We start from the raw sequence: 18,518 nt of genomic DNA, 5'->3' as shown, positions 1-18,518 counted from the left end.
TAAAATAGTCAAATTTCAAACCTACAGTAATCTACTGTAAATAAAAATCAATAAAAAGGCAATAAAATCATCAATTTCTCCTGTCCACTAAATTATAAAGTGCTAATAGATGTAACAAGAGTGACAGAATGAGGAAATACTTTAGGGAGATGGGTCTGAACAAATATTTCTTGAGTAAGACTTCAAAAGCATAGGCAAAAAAAGCCAAAGTTGACAAACAGGATTACATTAAACTAAAACATTTCTGTACAGCAAAAAAAATAAATAAATAAAGTGAAAGAACAACATACAGAATGGGAGAAAATATTTGCAAACTATCTGTCTAACAGAGGATTAAAATACAAAACATATAAGGAGTTCAAATAACTCAAACACACAACAACCCAAATAGTCCAATTAAAAAATATACAAAAGATCTTAATAGATAGTTCTCAGCAAAAGATATAAAAAATGACCAACACGTACATAAAAAAGAACTCACCATCACTTATCAGATAAATGCAAATCAAGATCAAAATGAGATATCATTTCACTCCAATTAAGATAGCTTATATCCAAAAGATGCAATAACACATGCTGATGAGAAAAAAAGAAACAGAAATGCTTACAGACTATTGATGAGAATGTAAATTAGTATAGCAATTATGGAAAATAATATGAAGGCTCCTCAAAAAGCTAAAAATACAACTACCATGTAATCCAGCAATCTTACTGTTGAGTAAATATCTAAAAGAGAGAAAATCAGTATATTGAATAGATATCTTCATTTTCTTTTTGGGGGGGTACTATTCACAATAGCCAAGATATGGAATCAACTTATGTGTTCATCAACAGATGAATGAAGAAAATGTGATGTATATCCACAATGGAATATTATTCTGCCATAAAAAAGAATTACATCCTGTCATTTGCAGGAACATGGATTAGACTGGAGGACATTATATTAAATGAAATAAGCCAGGCACAGGAAGACAAATATCACATATTATTACTCAAATGTAGAAGCTAAAAGAAAAATGAACTCATTGAGATAGTGAATAGAATGGTGGTTACCAGGGCCTAGGGAAGGGTGAGCATGAAGAGGGATTGGTTAGTGGGTATAAAAATACAGTTAGACAGAAGGAATAAATTCTAATGGTCAAATGAATAGTAGGACCACTATAATTAACAACAATTTATAGTATATTTCAAAACAATTGGTAGAAAAGAAGATTTGCAATTTTCCTAGCACAAAAAAATAATAAATGAGGTGGTGTATATTCAAATTACTTTGATTTTGTCATTACACATTATATGCATATATCAAAATATTTTATGCACTCCATAAATATTTACGTTTATATATCAATTAAAAATATAATTATATCATACAAATTCATTAGAAAGCCATTAGGCTGAGACAGCTCCAGTGCCTTGAGTTTCTATGTAAGCAAATCAATAGAAACCACCAATTAAACTATAAGTAGAGAATTTACCAATCAAAACTGCCACTTAACCTCTAACTATGGACTTTTCACTTTAACCAACCAAATGTTTTCTTTGTTTTGTTTTGAGAAATAAAAATTTTCCCTCACATTTCTCATTAGAGCCCAAACCACCCATGGTTTGTTGCTGCCCAATTCATGAATCACTGTTTGCTCAAAGAAATTCTTCAAAAACATTTTTTAATAAAAAAAAATATAGATATACATGTACAGAGAATTAACAATAAAAGACTTTTAGGAATGTATCCAAAGTGATGATAGTTTAGTTAGAGATCAGGGATAGCATATATTTTGAACTACCTAACTTTTATGGGGAAAATATTGAAGAGTGATGAGTGGGTCTCACAGTAGTGCAGAAGAGGCTGAGTTAGCTAAACTTCAAGAAGGGCAGAAAAGACAGCTCTTTGTGAAATCTCATTTCCTTCATTGCTTTATTACTTCACACTCCTAGTTTGATCTTTGCATGTTTGGTTATTTCTTTACCATCTATGACTTCCTAATTTGGTATTCATGTGGACCCATCATTCCTTACTTACTACATTCACTTTGTCATTCATTTACTAATTCAGTAATTTTCTTATATTGAGTTTGGACCACCTGTTAAGACATTATCTAGCTTATCTCTGTAAATATAAATTTAAATAATATATTTTTATTTTAAAATCAATAAATACAGGTGATATAAAACAAAATGCAATAAATATATAAAAGAAAATGTGACTATTTAAATTAAAGTGCACAAATATTATACTAAATGAATGTGGTGACTATCAGGATATAGAAAGTGGTCAGAAAGCATTATTTTAGCTGAATTTAGAAATATAAATACTATTTTATTTCACTGAGGAGAAAATCATACATTTCATGGAGAAAGATTGGCACAATTAGTGCATAAGAGCAAGAGGATAAATTATCTAGTGGAAAACGACAAGTATTCTTATTTAAGGAGAACATAATATAGAATAATAATTATAGATAAGAACTGAAAGGTAGATTGCTTTCAAATTCAGGATGTAAAATTTAAACATTAATCCATGTACAGTGAGATCAAGTATACATTTTTTATCAGTGCTCTGTTTGAATAAAATTTACTTTAGAGAAATAAATTAAGCAGGTTAAGGAATGATATAATAAAAATATAGAAATTAGAAGCTAGAAAATCAGTTAGAATCATCACAGTGATACTGACCAGTAGACTGGCAGTAAAACAAAAGGTGACTATGGAAGTAATTTATATGGTCATATTTTAAGATCACAAGGCCATTGTACTTAGGTACTCTGAGAAAAGCCAATCTGTAAATACTGATGGGTGAAATAAATTCTGATGAAGGAACTCTTCCCTCACTTGGAGTAACAATAAATTCTCAAAAATTGCTAATTCTTTAATAATTAATCCTTGAGGATCTCAACATTCTCTGATTATATTAAGCTAGAGCTTAGCTAACTTCACTTCTCAACTTCACATAACGGCAAGCTTTCCTCTAGAACACTTTTTTTGGCAATGATTTTCTAGGGTAGGTGTTTAGTGTTTTAGGTTTTATCATTTGAATTTCTTAAGAAAGTTATCAACCAATACCACAACACAAAAACTTAATATCTATATAGACACATACAAATTTATAATTTAATCAAGAAACAATACTAATAAGCTGTTTTTGTTAAAAAGTCATGCTGTTCTCATAGTCTCAGATTATATACAAAGCTATGAAACATAAAAAATAATTTTTGTACCTAAAATCGTGAATGGTTAAGTATGAATATGATCATATTAAAACTTCAAAATTATTTTACTCAACAATTATCATTAACAATCAAGGCACTACTCCATATGCAAAGAATATAATTTTTATATAACAAAATGGCTTTCTTCATTGAGTTTACAATCTAATGTGAAAGACAACAAACACAAATCAATACATCAAAAATATAATTGTAAAACATAATTTCAAGTAGTAAAAGGCTACAAAAAGATCAAGAAAAAGACTACAAAAATATCAAAAAAGACTAAAAAATGATGAGTGTATGGAGAGATATTGTTTTATACAGAATAATTGAAAAGGCTTTTTTGAGATGTGACGTTTGATTAGAGACCTGAATGAAATGAAAGATTAAGCTATGGAAAGAACTTGTGGAAGAGAATTTCAGGTACAAATAATAGCAAATGAGGAAGCTGAAGAAAACGAAGGATGGAAAAACCAGGAGAAAGATAGATTGGAGGTGAGTGAAATAAGTGAAGGCAGAGGGTTATGAGGTCAAATACAACTTAGTAAGCAATAAAGCTTTATTGTTTAAATAAATGAATATAAATATGGATAAATGGAGTTCATATGAGCTTGAAATAAAGCAAAATCTATAAATTATAGTGATAGAACTCAGAGATCACTCAAGACAAGAATGAATTTATGCTGATTGGTTTAGCTAAAAGCATTGGCCACAGGTATCTCATTGCCAATTACGTAAGCCTGTGATTTTCAGTTCTGGTTTTGAGACACTTTAGACACCTTTAATTATCCAAAGAGGTATAATGTCATTTTCCAGTCATGTGAGTAAAACTTAGAAATGGATGTTTATTCCAAAATCAACTTAATCTTTCTAGAATGCCAATAATATAAATGTATGGTAAGAGGAAGAGGTAGTGTTTTTTTAATGAATTACCTGACAATTGACTTTTAAATACAAAGATAACAACACTAAAATCATTGTGAAATGCTTCTAGGCATGATCACCTTTTTCTGCTATTTCATTTTGGCTTATAACTTGAATACCTGCTTAAAAGTAAATGTGGAATTATGTTTACCTGTAGATTGACTGTAACTTAATATAAGTATCAAACATGCCTTTCATTTACTTTACTTATTTAGTTCCTATCTATTTTGGAATGCCTTGACAGAAGCATCCTTTTTTAAATACCATAAGAAAACAATGATGAATAAGGATATATGCTGACGTCCGCTGAAAGACACTCTGAATCTGTAAGCAAAGCTTGTCCATTTCCTCTTTTCCTCACTCTATTACAACCTATTGCAACTTTTTAGCAAGACGTAGCTTCTTTTTTTTTTTTTTTTTTACCTCTAGTTTGTCCTCCAGCTAGGAAAAATATTTAGAAAATTGGTTTCTTTTAGTTTGGTCCCATGCAGGCTTGACCTATTTTACCTTGTTACAGTGATGGAGAGCTCCATTCCTGCAAAAATTTAGCTTCAAAGAATTCTGCTAATGGATGAGATACAGACATCTCCTTACCAGCAGGTACAAACAAAACTTTCCTCTTTATATCTTTTATTATATTTACCCAATTAGTATGTTTAAATATTTTTCAAATTAAGTAAAATGAATATAGGCTGATAACAATAAATTATTCAGATACAATTTATACATTATCAAACAAAACATAATGGAGAATTGAGTCATGATTTACATCAGCAAATTTTTCTCATTATAATTATATTTAATAACAATAAAAATAATATAATCTACAAAATTAGACTAAATTCAGATTATAATCTTGACAATTTAATTAAAGATACATGATTAAGTAATATCTTTCTCTCTTTCACTGTTTAAGATAAAACAGAAATCAAATCTCAATCTCTAGCAAACTCTTTGCTTTTCCCTTACAGGATGGTGTATGACAGCAATATTACTTACTTCAGTTGGCTGTAATGTGACATTGTTAGTACAAATATGCTTAGAAGTATGTATGATATATGAGTCAAGCTTTTTTGTTTTTTAATAGAAGAACAATTCTGTGCAATAACTAGAGGGTTTATCACTAATCTGGGCCAGGTTTATTATTTGTCAAGCATTTTTTTAAAAATTCACAAGTAGGAGAGTGAGTGAATCAGCATGACCTATTGCCACACCTGGGAACAAACACCAACTGCATATTTCACAGGAAAATTATCTTATTACTGGAGGCAGGATCCCAATTATTTGAGTATAATTACTAAATTTTGGCCAAAGTGCTTATTTTATTTTCTCAGTATATTAAAGTTGCTTTGGCTGGTAGCTCAAGGTAGCTTAGTTTACAGTAAACTTTTTTCAAAAAGTCTTCCAGAAGCAACTTTGTGTTATTGAATTTTCTTTAAATAAAAATTTGGAATTTCGTTCATAGAATTGACCAATTAAGATTCAAGATATGAGCACCCTTTGGTCAACTGATGACACGAACAAGTTGAAAAATTATTCCTATGCTATTCAATCAACATTATAATGGGAGTATATATATATACACACACATATATATTTTTCAAATGGAAATATAATGACTAAAATAGCATGATTGTATTTAAACAAAATATTTGTTTCGCTTAGGACATAAGAGTTATTACATTAAGTAATGCCTAAATTCATGTTTTAAATTTAGCATCTATAGGTATTATAATTTTAATTATTATTGTTATTTTTACTATTATGAGGTTAATTATTTAATTTATTATTAAGAACATAGAAGAAAAATATTCACACAGAAGTAAAAAATTTGTTTATATTGCCAGGGAAACACTTTACTAAACACAAGATTGAAGCGTCTGTTTAATGTCTCCAATTGTTTTTCACTTATAGTAAGCTTGTTAATAAAAAAAATCATTCAGAGAAAATATAACAGAAATTTATGTTTAAATATATTTAGAGAGATCTCTGTATATCATGTCTAAAAAGCTGTAAATAATAAAATATTTGCACTTATACTAGGAGTACATACAAATTCATCAAATACTAATTTTGGAGAAAAAGTTTCAAATTAATTGCTTTATTTTTACAGTAGAAGCAATTTCCCAATGCATGCATGTTGATTCCAATTGCTACAGTAGTTCTGCGTCAGACACTTACATTTTGATACTCTTTCTGTTAAATAATTAACTTCCTCCTCTAGTTCAAACTCCATCTATCCAAACGTCTAAATGTGTCTTGATAACATTTCCTCATTTCAGTTTTTGCCCAATCTTCCACATTTCAGTTTCTTATTCATTCATTTATTGAACTGCAAATCTCTTTAAAATATTAATGATTATAATAATATAAATAATACTTAAACATTCATTTTTTGCTATATATTATCCACCTGAGTTTTTGAAATTACATTAAACCTTCACAGCAATGGAGTTAGTATTTTATTATATTTATTTTGCAAATAAGGAAACAAAGGCCCAGGGAGGTATTAATTTTTCAAAGTTAAAACTGAGGGGAAAAGAGAGATTTAAATATTTGTCATGCCAAGTTTAAGATTATGCTCTTTCCATTAAGCCATATGATCTCCCTCATCTTTTTGATGAAAGTGACGAAGATGAAGAATCAATCTTCCTCACATGAATCAAGTACCAGGCATAAGACAGGACAAATTGCACTACTAAATTGCCTTCTTTCTTGTTCTTTCTTTCTTCTTCTGTGTCTCAGTGAGGATTCTCAATCATCTATGATTAGAAGGCAATACCCTATTCTAAAGGGAACAGGAAAAATGGATAAACTTGTTGCTAGCATATTTAGATGTAAAATTTCCCATTTTAATGAGACCAGATTGAATTATAAACTCAAACTGCATTTCCAAACATTTGGACTTAATTGGCAAATTATTACTCAAAACATTTATGAAATAGAAGTCGGTTTGTTCAAAATATTTATTTTTTAGTAATACATTTCAGGCTCAAAAGTAATAAATGAGTTGCTTAAAGTCTATGTCAACCATAACTTATCATTAATCAGGTTTTAAATTATTTATTAAATTATATACTTTGTTGTGAAAGTTTTGTTTGTAACTTATTAAGCTATAAAGATACACAGAATTAACCAGTTTTATACATGATAAAACTTTCTGAAAAACTTTTCAACATAAATTATTTGTTTATTGAATCATGGTTCTAAGTAACATAATTATGACCTAGCATTTGGTGCAATATACTTTGGAAGACCTTGATTTTAATATTCCTTTCATTGATTCCACTTTTTTCAAGCATGACCTTAAACCAGATTGCAAAGTGGTAATAGTGCAATATAGTGGAAGGATATATGTTCTAGCATCAGAAAGTTCTCTCTGCTCTAGTGTTAGCTCTTGCACACCACATACTACTCACAAGTTATTTAGCTGTTCTGAGCTTCATTTTGTTAGTATGTAAAATATAAAGCTATTCTTTTATAAGTAATGTCATAAGAATCAAATATGAACACTAAAATAAAGCTCCTAACACTGTGATTAGTTTGTCCCCAGTAATTGGTGGTGTGTCCTTGTGGGGGGCTTTTACAGCCTAACCCCTGAAATCAGACTTAGCCCATGACTTATGAGCACAAGAGATGTGTGTTTTTGCCAAGCAGTAATTTTAAATTCCTGTCATGACAACTATGTTCCAAACTGGCTTCCTTGACAGGTAGAATATTACAGTGAAGAAGACATGGCTACCTCTGATGAACATGTGAAGTGAAAGAGAAATAAGTATCTGTTGTTTTCAAACCACCAGGATGATGAAACGTTCATTGTTGGTGATAGGGTTTTTAGGGTTAAAGCAATACAGTCGAACTTAATTTTGCTGATATTGAAATGATTAGTAAGCAACAGTTATTCTATCAGACATTTATGATTTACTCCCCAGTGTTCTGTATTCTCTTCCCAATAGTACCCAAATTCCTTCATATGACCCAAATTAACCTGATTCTGTCCACTACAGAATAGAAATATTTAATGCTGAGTGCTTTGAATTATTCTATTATTTCTTTTCAAGAGATTCCCTTTCAGTTGTTGGCCTGACTACAGCACAATTAGTTGATTCTCTTTTCCAAGATTAGAGAACCAAGCTATGCGGATGAACATATAGCTAACACTAGTAAAGACAAGAGAGTGGTAAACTGAGTTAAGAAAAAGTTGAGGACAGAAAAACCTCTTTTCATCATGTGCACATGACTTTATATTCTTAAAAGAGTAAATAACGGTAATTTTGCAGTTCAATTTGGAAAATATCTTGTACCCTAGCTGTGAATTATTGGTGCCTCACTATCACAGCTGTTTCAAGTTGCTCCTAGATGGAGCATTACACTGAGTCAACTGAGTTCTATGAGGATTCAGAGTACGAAGTCCCAGAAATAGATTTCCAGATATCTTCTTGAGTTCAAACATAAGTAGACAAGAATTTTATCTTTGGATTACAGCCCATAAAATTGTCTGGTAGCACACAGATCTACTAAGTTTTTATGGAGTTACATTACACAAGAATGACAAAATTAAAAGATAGGTGATTGTGTGTCCTTTGAAAATCTTCAGGTCTTTATAAAACTGATTCATTAAATTCACAGGACATAGTATTTCCTGTGAATGCTTTTTGTCTGTTTCTACCCCCCAGTCTATTATTTTATAAGCCAGTTGATGCATAAGTGGTGTTTTGGGAATGATATATCACGTATTTTCGATGTAGCAAACATGTTTATGTATGTGTGTGGGTGTGTATCTAACTACTTTGTTGGAGTGATTCCTATGGTTTGGAATTGCTGGGGCCAAGTTTATGCAAAAATCTACATTTTTGAGTAAAATTCCCATGACTAGAGTAAGTTTCCCCAGTATTTGCAAATTCTTCATTTCCTAAAGCTGTACAAACATCAGATAATCAATATTTGTAAGGATCGATAACGTAATTTATAATGACATTACTTTCTCAGCTATTTTGTTAACTGTATCATCATATAGCCTATAACTCATTTGTGCTACTCCATTTTCCTCTGTTCCTTTTATTTTTACTTTTCTTGTAATGTTCGTCTCTTTGTACTGATATCTGAAGAGTTCATTTATGATTAACGATGTTAATATTTTGTCTAGAATTGCAAATATGTTTTTTCTCATTCATTTTACTGTGGTGGTTTATTTTTTGGTGATGCAGAAGTCGTATATTGAAATATGAAATATAATCTTGTTCTTTTTTTTTTTTTTTAAAAAAAAGGTATTTAAATTTCCATAAATAGGAAGCAGGCCTCTAATCAGAGGAACCCATAAACCTTTCCAGTATTTATATCAAGAGTGTCAGTGAAAAATGACAGACATTGGAGACTCTCCCAGTGACTTGAACTAGGATACCTCTCTAGAGACCTAGATTCTGGTAACAAATATAGAGTATAACAAACATATATATATTTGTATTTATTTTCTCCTTTTTACCTTCATTTTTTTTTTATTTTGGGGAATTTTCATGTTTCAAACAAAGCTAAATTCAAGAACAAACTAAATTGATAAATCCCTGGATACAATCATTGAATAAAAAGAAGGCATAGGATGTGAGTTGCACTATAGGTTCCAGACGTTTTTATGGGAAATCTGAGGGGAAAGAGTTTCTTCTTTCCGTAGATGACATTTTGTACATATATAATATCTCAAACTACTGCTGCCATTTTGTTATCATAAGAAAGCCAACTTAAACTGGCTTATAAATGTGAGCATTAGAAAGAAATAGAAACAGAGATCTCAATAAAAAACTTACTGTTTCACTTCAAGTAACTACAAAAAGGGGAGCAAACTAAGCCTAAATTTATCAGGAGAAAGGAAAGAGTAAAGATCAAAGTGGAAATAAAATAAGACTAGAAAAAAAATAAAATATCAATAAAAATAAGAGTTGATTTTTTGAAAAGATAAAATTTATAAACACTTAGTGAGACTAAGACAAAAAGAGAGACGGCAAATTAAAAAAATGAAAGAGAAAACATTACAACTGATTCCACAGAAATACACAGGATCCTAATAGACTACTATGAACAATTATTCACCAACAAACTGGATAACTAGAAGAAATGGATAAATTCTGAGAATTGTACAACCTGTGAAGACTGCATCATGAAGAAATAAAAATTCTAAACTGAACCAGAAATAAAAAATCTCTCATCAAAGAAAAGCCCAGGACCTGATGGCTTCACTGCTGAATTCTACTAGATATTTTAAGAAGTAATAAAAATTCCACTCAAATTCTTTCAAATAATTGAAATAGAGGACATAATTTAAAACTCTTTTTACAAGGCTGTCCTCACTCTGATACCAAAGTCACACAAGAACATTACTTAAAAAATTATAAGTCAATATTGTTAATGATTTTAGATATAAAAATTCTTAACAAAATGTTAGCAAATCTAATGCATCATATTAAAGGGATCATCAACCATGATCAAGTGAGATTTAACCCCTGGATGCAAAACGTTTTAACATATACAAATCAATAAATGTGATATATCACATCAACAGAATGAAGGGCAAAAAAATATAATCATCTAATTAGATGCAGCAAAAGAATTTGACAAAATTCAAAATTCTTTCATGATGAAAATTCTTACCAAATTAGATATATAAGCAATGTAACTCAACACACTAAAGCATCTAAGATGCCCACAACTAACATTTTTCTCAATGTGAAGTTGAACGTCTTTCCTCTATGATATGGAATGAGACAAGGATGCTCACTCTCACTACTTCTATTTAACATCCTATTGGAAGTCAGTTCCAAAGCAATTAGGCAAGGGAAAGAAATTGACGACATCCAAATTAAACAGGAAGAAGTTAAATTGCCACTATTTCCTGATGACTTGATCTTATAGTTGGAAAACCTGACGGATTCCACCAAAAAAAAAAAAAACTATTAAAACTAAGAAATGATTTCAGTACAGTTGCAGGATATAAACTCAGCAAACAAAAATCAGTCATCTTTCTATACACCAGTAACAAACTAGCTGCTAAAGAAATTTAAAAAAGCAATCCCACTTATGATAACTAGGAATAAATTTAACCAAAGATGTGAAAGATCTCTACAATGGTAACTACTAAACACTAATGAAACAAATTGAAGAGACATACACGTGATCAAAGGCACTGTGTGTTCATGAAATAATTAATACCGTTAAAATGACCATACTACCCAAAGCAATCTACATATTCAACACAATCCCTACTGAAATACCAATGATATTTTTCATAGATATAGAAAAAAATTTATTAAATGTGTAGGGAACCACAAAAGACTCTGAACAGCTAAAGCAATATAAAGCAAAAAGAACAAAGCTGAAAGCATAACAATACCTTACTTCAAAATATGCTACAAAGGTATAATAATCCAAACAGCATGATACTGCTATCACACAAATGAAGAAACACACGGACCAATTGAACAGAATAGAGAATCCAGAAATAAATTCAGATATGTAAATAGCCAAGTAATTTTCAATAAAAGTGCCAAAAATATACATTGAGGAATTAGGAAAAGGACACCCCTTTTTACTACATGGTTGCATGAAAATTAAAAATCCACATGCAGAAGAACAAAACTATACCTGTATTTCTCACCATTTGCAGAAACCTTCTCAAATTGGATTAAAAACTTAGATGTTTGGATGCCAATATTATTAAGTCAAATGAAAAATAATAACATGCTGGTGAGGTTGTAGACGAAGGGAACACTAATACACTGTCAAAGGGAGTGCAAATTAGTTTAAGCTTTGCAGAAAGCAGTAAAGTGATCCCTCAAAGAGCTAAAAGCAGAACTACAATTCAACCCAGCAATCTTATTACTGGGTATACCCAGAGGAATATAAATCATTCTATCATAAAAACACACACACGATTGGTCATTGCAGCATTCTTCACAATAGCAAAGACACAGAGTCAACGTAAATGGCCATCAATGATAGACTGGATAAATAAAATGTGCTACATACACAACATAGAATACTATACAGCCAAAAAAAAAAAAAAAAAAAAAAGAATGAATTGTGTCTTTTGCAGGAACATGGGTGGAGGTGGAGGCTATTATCCTCAGCAAACTAATGCTACAACAGGAAACCAAATGTCACATTTTCACATATAAGTGGGAGCTAAATGATGAGAACTTACAAACACAAGGAAGGAAATAACAGTCACTGAGGTCTACTTAAGGGTAAAGAATAGAAGAGGAAGTGGAGCAGAAAAGACAACTATTGTGTACTGGGCTTCATTCCTGGGTAATGAAATAATCTGTACTACCATCCCCCATGATATGAGTTTACCTATGTGACAAGTCTTCACATGTACCTGCAAACCTAAAATAAAAGTAAAAAAATATTAAATGTCAGACTTGAAGAAGGCCAGGCACGATGGCTCATGCCCGTAATCCCAGATTTTGGGAGGTCGAGGCAGGTTGATCACCTGAGGTCAGGAGTTCGAGATCGGCCTGGCCAACATGGTGAAACCCTGTTTCTACTAAAAAATACAAAAAATAACTGGGGCATGGTAGTGGTCAGCTGTAATCTCACCTATTTGGGAGGCTGAAGCAGGAGAATTGTTTGAACCTGGGAGGTGGGGGTTGCATTGAGCCGAGATCCTGCCACTGCACTCCAGACTGGGCAACAGAGCAAAACCCTGCACCGATACAACGCACCCTCACCTTCAAAAACATAAATAAATAAACAAGACTTGAAAAAATATAAAACTATCAAAGGAAAACATAGAGAAATGCTTCAGAATATTGATTTAGGCAAATGTTTTATGGATAAGACTTGAACAGCACAGGAAACAAAACAAGAAAATAGACACATGGAAATATATCAAAGTAAAAAGCGTTATAACCATGAAATAAACAATCAGTAGAGTGATGAAACAACCTAAAAAATGGTAGAGAATATCTGCAAACTATTCATCTGAAAAGGCATTAATATTCAGAATATATAAGGAATTCAAGCAACTCAACAGAAAAAGAAATCTGTTAAAAATTGGCAAAGGATCTTAATAGATATTTCTCAAAAGAAGACATAAAAATGGCCAAAAGTATAATAAAACATAACATCAGTAATCATAAGGCAAGAGCAAGTCAAAAGTACAATTAGATATAATCTCACCCCAGTAGAATGGCTACCATAAAAAAGACAATAACAAAACAAAAACAAAACAAATGCTGGTGCAACGTGGAAAAAAGAGAGCTCTTATACATGGTTGGTGGAAATGTAAATTAGTACAGCCTTTATAAAAAACAGTATGGAAGTGTCTCAAAAACTAAATATAGAACTAAAATATGATCCAGCAATTCCACTACTAAATGTTTATCTACAGGAAAGCAAATCAGTATATTGAAGGAATATGTGCTCCCCCAAGATTATTGACAGCAGGGAAGATGTGGCATCATCCTGTGTCCATCAAAGATGAATGCATAAAGAAAATGTGCCGTATATAAATAATGGAACATTACTTAGCCATGAAAATGAATAAAATTTGTCCTTTGGAGCAACAAGGATAAACCAAAAGGATATTATGTTAAACACAATAAATTAGGCACGGAAAGATAAATACTGCATGTTCTCATTCATATTTGGGAGCTAAAAATTTTAAACTTATGGAAATAGAGGGTAGAAGTATGGTTACTGAAGTTTGGGAAGGGTAGGTAGGATGGAAGAATAGGAAGAATTTGGTTAATGAATACACAATAATTTTTTGTATATTTTCTAATAGCTAGAAGAGAGGATTTTGAATATTCCCAACACAAGGAAATAATAAATGTTGGAGGTGACAGATGTACTAATTATTATGAACTGACCACTACACATTGTAAATATGTATAAAAATGTCACTCTGACCCCCTAAATATGTACAATTATGAATCAATTAAAAGTAAATATACATATACATATATATATGTATATATACACAGTGGTATCATTTTAGAAATCTTACAAATTCTGTATAAGTTTAATATTTTAGTTGGCTAGATTTTAACTAACAACTTTAAGTAGACTTGTTATACTACTAACATGTAGAATTCCACTAACTAATAGAAGCTTTTTCTAATTTATTCAGCTTTATCAGTAAGTACCAATGTTATAGTTTAGTAAGGGATTTTCTTTTCAAAAACTTGTAAGTAATGCAGTAGGATTTAGTTTCATTTATTTAGTTTAATATTTGAGAGCAATTATCTATTGTCATAGGTAGCACACTGCAAATTCCTATTTGCACACATAATATCTCTGATATGTAGATATACTACCTCTGAATTTAATTAATTTGAAGATGTATACCAGGGTTTTTGCTGATAGAGATTTCAGGATTATGCATTTAAAGTGTATATATTATTGTATAAGGAAATACATAAAATATGCCATAAGATCAAAATCTTTATTCATAGGTCTACAATAATATCATATCCTATTCACAAATATTTTACTATTACGATTGGTCTGAATAATAAATATTCAGCTTTGTGGTGTGTGTGTGTGTGTGTGTGTGTGTGTGTGTCTGTGTCTGTGTGTCTGTGTCTGTGTGTGTGTGTGTATGTGCCTATGCATATATTTTTTTCCAATGTTTCTTTGTTAGGCTACAAGTTTAGGTTTTGTGATCAATTAAAACATAAAAGAACATTTTAAAGTAACTGACATCTTCCAGGAAATTATCCATTTTAGTGTGATAGGACTGATAATTCACCACAGACCTAAAGATTTTAGACATATAGTTCTACATCAATTCCCTCAGAGTTAATAAAGTAAGACCAGGACTTGACCAGAAAGATGAGAGAAGCACTTAACCAGTAATAACATGATCTGATAATATTACTCATAAATTAAGAGTAATAAATGTTGGAAGAGTGCAGTACTTGATTGAGGTAATAAACTTAATTGGCATGCCTGTAGATTTAATAGGAAAATATAGATATTAACATTTTATCCGAATTTCTTCTTTGTTTTAGTCTACTTAATTACATAAACAAAAGTCTTATTCATCTGAGAATTATGGATAAAATACTGACTCTCAAATAAGACAAAAAATAGACAATTCGTTTTCCTATTTTAAAGCTGACAAAACCATTGGTCAGGCATTTGAAAGGACCTAACTCTAACTACCTATTAGAAAATAATGGAGAGCATAATATAAAGCTTGTTCTTGTAATGTAGGGTGTGTTTTATTAGCAGTTTGCCATATAAATTTTTAAAGAGATGCTGTGCATAAAGAAACAAATTGTGTCCATCTTTAGTGTGCTAACAGCTACAGTCCAAGATAGCCAAATTCAGAAATGCTAAGTACTATATAGTTAACCAACCATGAAATAATTTGGCTAGCATCATGCAAGTCTACTTTGCTGAAAAATGATAATGCCACTATTCAGCTTTAAAATGGGGAATCGTTTAATTCATTTTAACTCAAAGAAATTACATTTTCAGTGTCATCATAGAAAGCAACAGCCCACAGTTGAAGAGAAAAATTATAGAATTCTATAGAATTCCTGGTGTGTCTATAGTCTAATAATATAAAATGATATTTAAGAAAAATGTTTGAGGTATTGATAAACAATTATGTTTGCACATGGGAATGTGTGTGTATACTCAGAAGGTTTCTGGAAATTTGAGTACAAAAACTAAAAAAATAAATACCAAGTTTAGACACAAAAAAAGCTATAAATACTGTAAATTTTCAAACTTTGCCCCAATTCCTTTAAGGAAATAAAATGAATAGTATATTTTATGTTAAACAGAGATTCTTGAATATTATATTATTATATGATTAACATACACAACTAATTATCCTAGTCTGGTACAGTTTTATAAAATTTCTTATTTTCCATATAGTTGATCTTTATATGTAACACTTAATAAAGGATTAATTTTGAACTCTGAGGGTTTTCTTTTAAGTATATTAGAAAGACCATGATTATTTGAATGTTTTCAAAAAGTCACTAATGATGAAGAACATTTGATGTAATTTATTTTAAAAAGGATGAACTTGGAAGGCTTCCATCCAGAAACAAACAAAATATCCTTAATTAATCTTTTGTTAACTACATTCCATGAAGACATTAATTCATTTGAGGGTTATATTACTTCAACAATCACTAAAATTATCAAATTAAGTATGGTCAACTTCTCTGACTTCCTTTACCTTTATGTTTCCCTTGCCAGCTAATGTTGCTGTCATATTTATCCTGCCATTTTATTTTATATATAATTACAGTTTTACAGCATTTTACTGTACTTATTATAATGGAACTTAAAAATCATGCAGTTTAACATGCTTATTTATTTCATGATGTTCAAATATGTGTTTTAAACTTTAAAATACATAAAAATTAATACGTGAATAATACTCAAATAATTAAAAATAATAAAACAAAGTCACCCCAAATTCCTATTATCATCATAAAATAGGATTTCTATGCATGCATGCCACACGTGCCACGTACACACCACATGCACACACAATATTATAATGGCCATGCCATACTTTAATATTGTTTGAATATGTGCTTTCAATTACTCTATCGTAACATACTGTGTTATATAAAGAAATGTATGTATACCATATAATTTTAGTAGACATGTAATATTCCTTTGTATAATTCTGTCCTATTTTGGTCAATTTTCATTTTAATGAATAAAGCTGCAATAATCGATTTGCAAATATATCTTACATACTTGTACACTACTTTCTCAAGGTGAAAGAAAATTGTTATTTACAATAATTTACTTACATATTCATAAGTGAGAAACTTGAATACCCAAGAGGCAAAACCTCCCACAGTCCCACATTCTTATGTTTATTATAAAATATATTATTTCACATTAAAGTTAAGATATATGTATCTGTCTCCTTAGCTCAGCATTTACGCTCATTTAAGGCAGAGGTTTTAGAACCCTGTCTAATTCATTTTGTAGGGAGAGTTTTCTTATCTATATAATTACCCTTCCTGGTATGGTTTCTGTACCCTCTTATTTAAATTGAATATATGCCTTTCCTCCTGATTTTTCCTGAACCCCCAGCATACAACACATGTTCTTTTTAGAGTGTCAGCAATGATTTAATAGAGGAACAGATGGCTAAGATTAGGAATAAGGTTATCCCCTTTTCTCTCAAATCTGGTTTAACAGGCAGGAGGTCTATGGCCATACCACCCTGAATGTGCCCAATCTTGTCCCATCTTGGAAGCTAAGCAGGGCCAGTCCTCGTTAATACTTGAATGGGAAAAGGCAAAAGAAGTAGTGTTGAGGTATTTTCTATTGAAGATTTTTAAATTACGAACTTTTGGGGTAGAAATTGAAAGTACTTCTAAATTATGGGTGTCTTTATATTGAGATAGATCTATATCACTCAAAGAAATTAACACAAGGAGTGGTCAGAATGTTATACAAACTTGTATCAAGGTGAAAACATAAAAGCCCTGTCCACACTACTCTGCCAAGGAAAGAGAAGTTAAATGCAGAAATCTAGATTCTACATTTGGTGAATTTTACTTATAAGTATTTGGAATCTCTAAGAAGTCTGGAAGAAGGACTCCCAATATTTTGTCAAACAATTCCATCATAGCTCTTGAGGACCATTTTAATCAAAAAGTGAATGGATTTGGAGAAAGATTGAAAGAAACTAATACATTTTATTTTTTTAGAGTAGTGTTAGGTTCACAGAGAAATAGAGCAGAAAGCACAGAGTTCATCTATAACTGCCATCCTCACCACACACAAATACAACCTCCCCCGCTGTGGACACCCCACACCTCGGTGACATAGTTTCCGTTTGTTTGTTTGATGTTTTGTATTTTAAAATAAATGAAAACACATTGCACATTATTATCTCGCAAAGTCCATATGCACAGCACCAAGAGTGAACAGAAATATAAGCTATGGACTTTATAGTTAGAATCATACAGTATGTAGCATCCTTATATTGGGACTCCTTTCGTTTAGTATCATACACAAAGTTTCTTCCCTCTGTTCTCTGGCTTGATAACACGTTTTAGTGCTGAATAATATAACATTGTTGATTTCTTCTTGTATGATTTTTTGAACACTGTATCTTTTAAGGAATTTGCCCATTTCATCTAGGTTATCAAATTTATGAACATAAAGTGGTGCCTAGTACTCCTTTAAAATACTTTTAATTTTCACAGGAGAATATCATCTTTTTTATGTCTAATATTATTAACTTGTGTCCTTTCTTTTTATCAATTTTTCAAGCTTACCAATTTTATTGATCTTTTCAAAGAATCAGATTTTCATTTCATTGATTTTCTCTACTGATTTCCTGATTTCAATTTTATTGTTATCTGCTTCAACTTTTATTATTTCTCTTCTTCTTCATAC

The sequence above is a fragment of the Saimiri boliviensis genome, chromosome 16 (genome assembly GCF_048565385.1).
Source record: "Saimiri boliviensis isolate mSaiBol1 chromosome 16, mSaiBol1.pri, whole genome shotgun sequence".
NCBI lineage: Eukaryota > Metazoa > Chordata > Mammalia > Primates > Cebidae > Saimiri > Saimiri boliviensis.
This window is presented reverse-complemented; position numbering follows the sequence as displayed.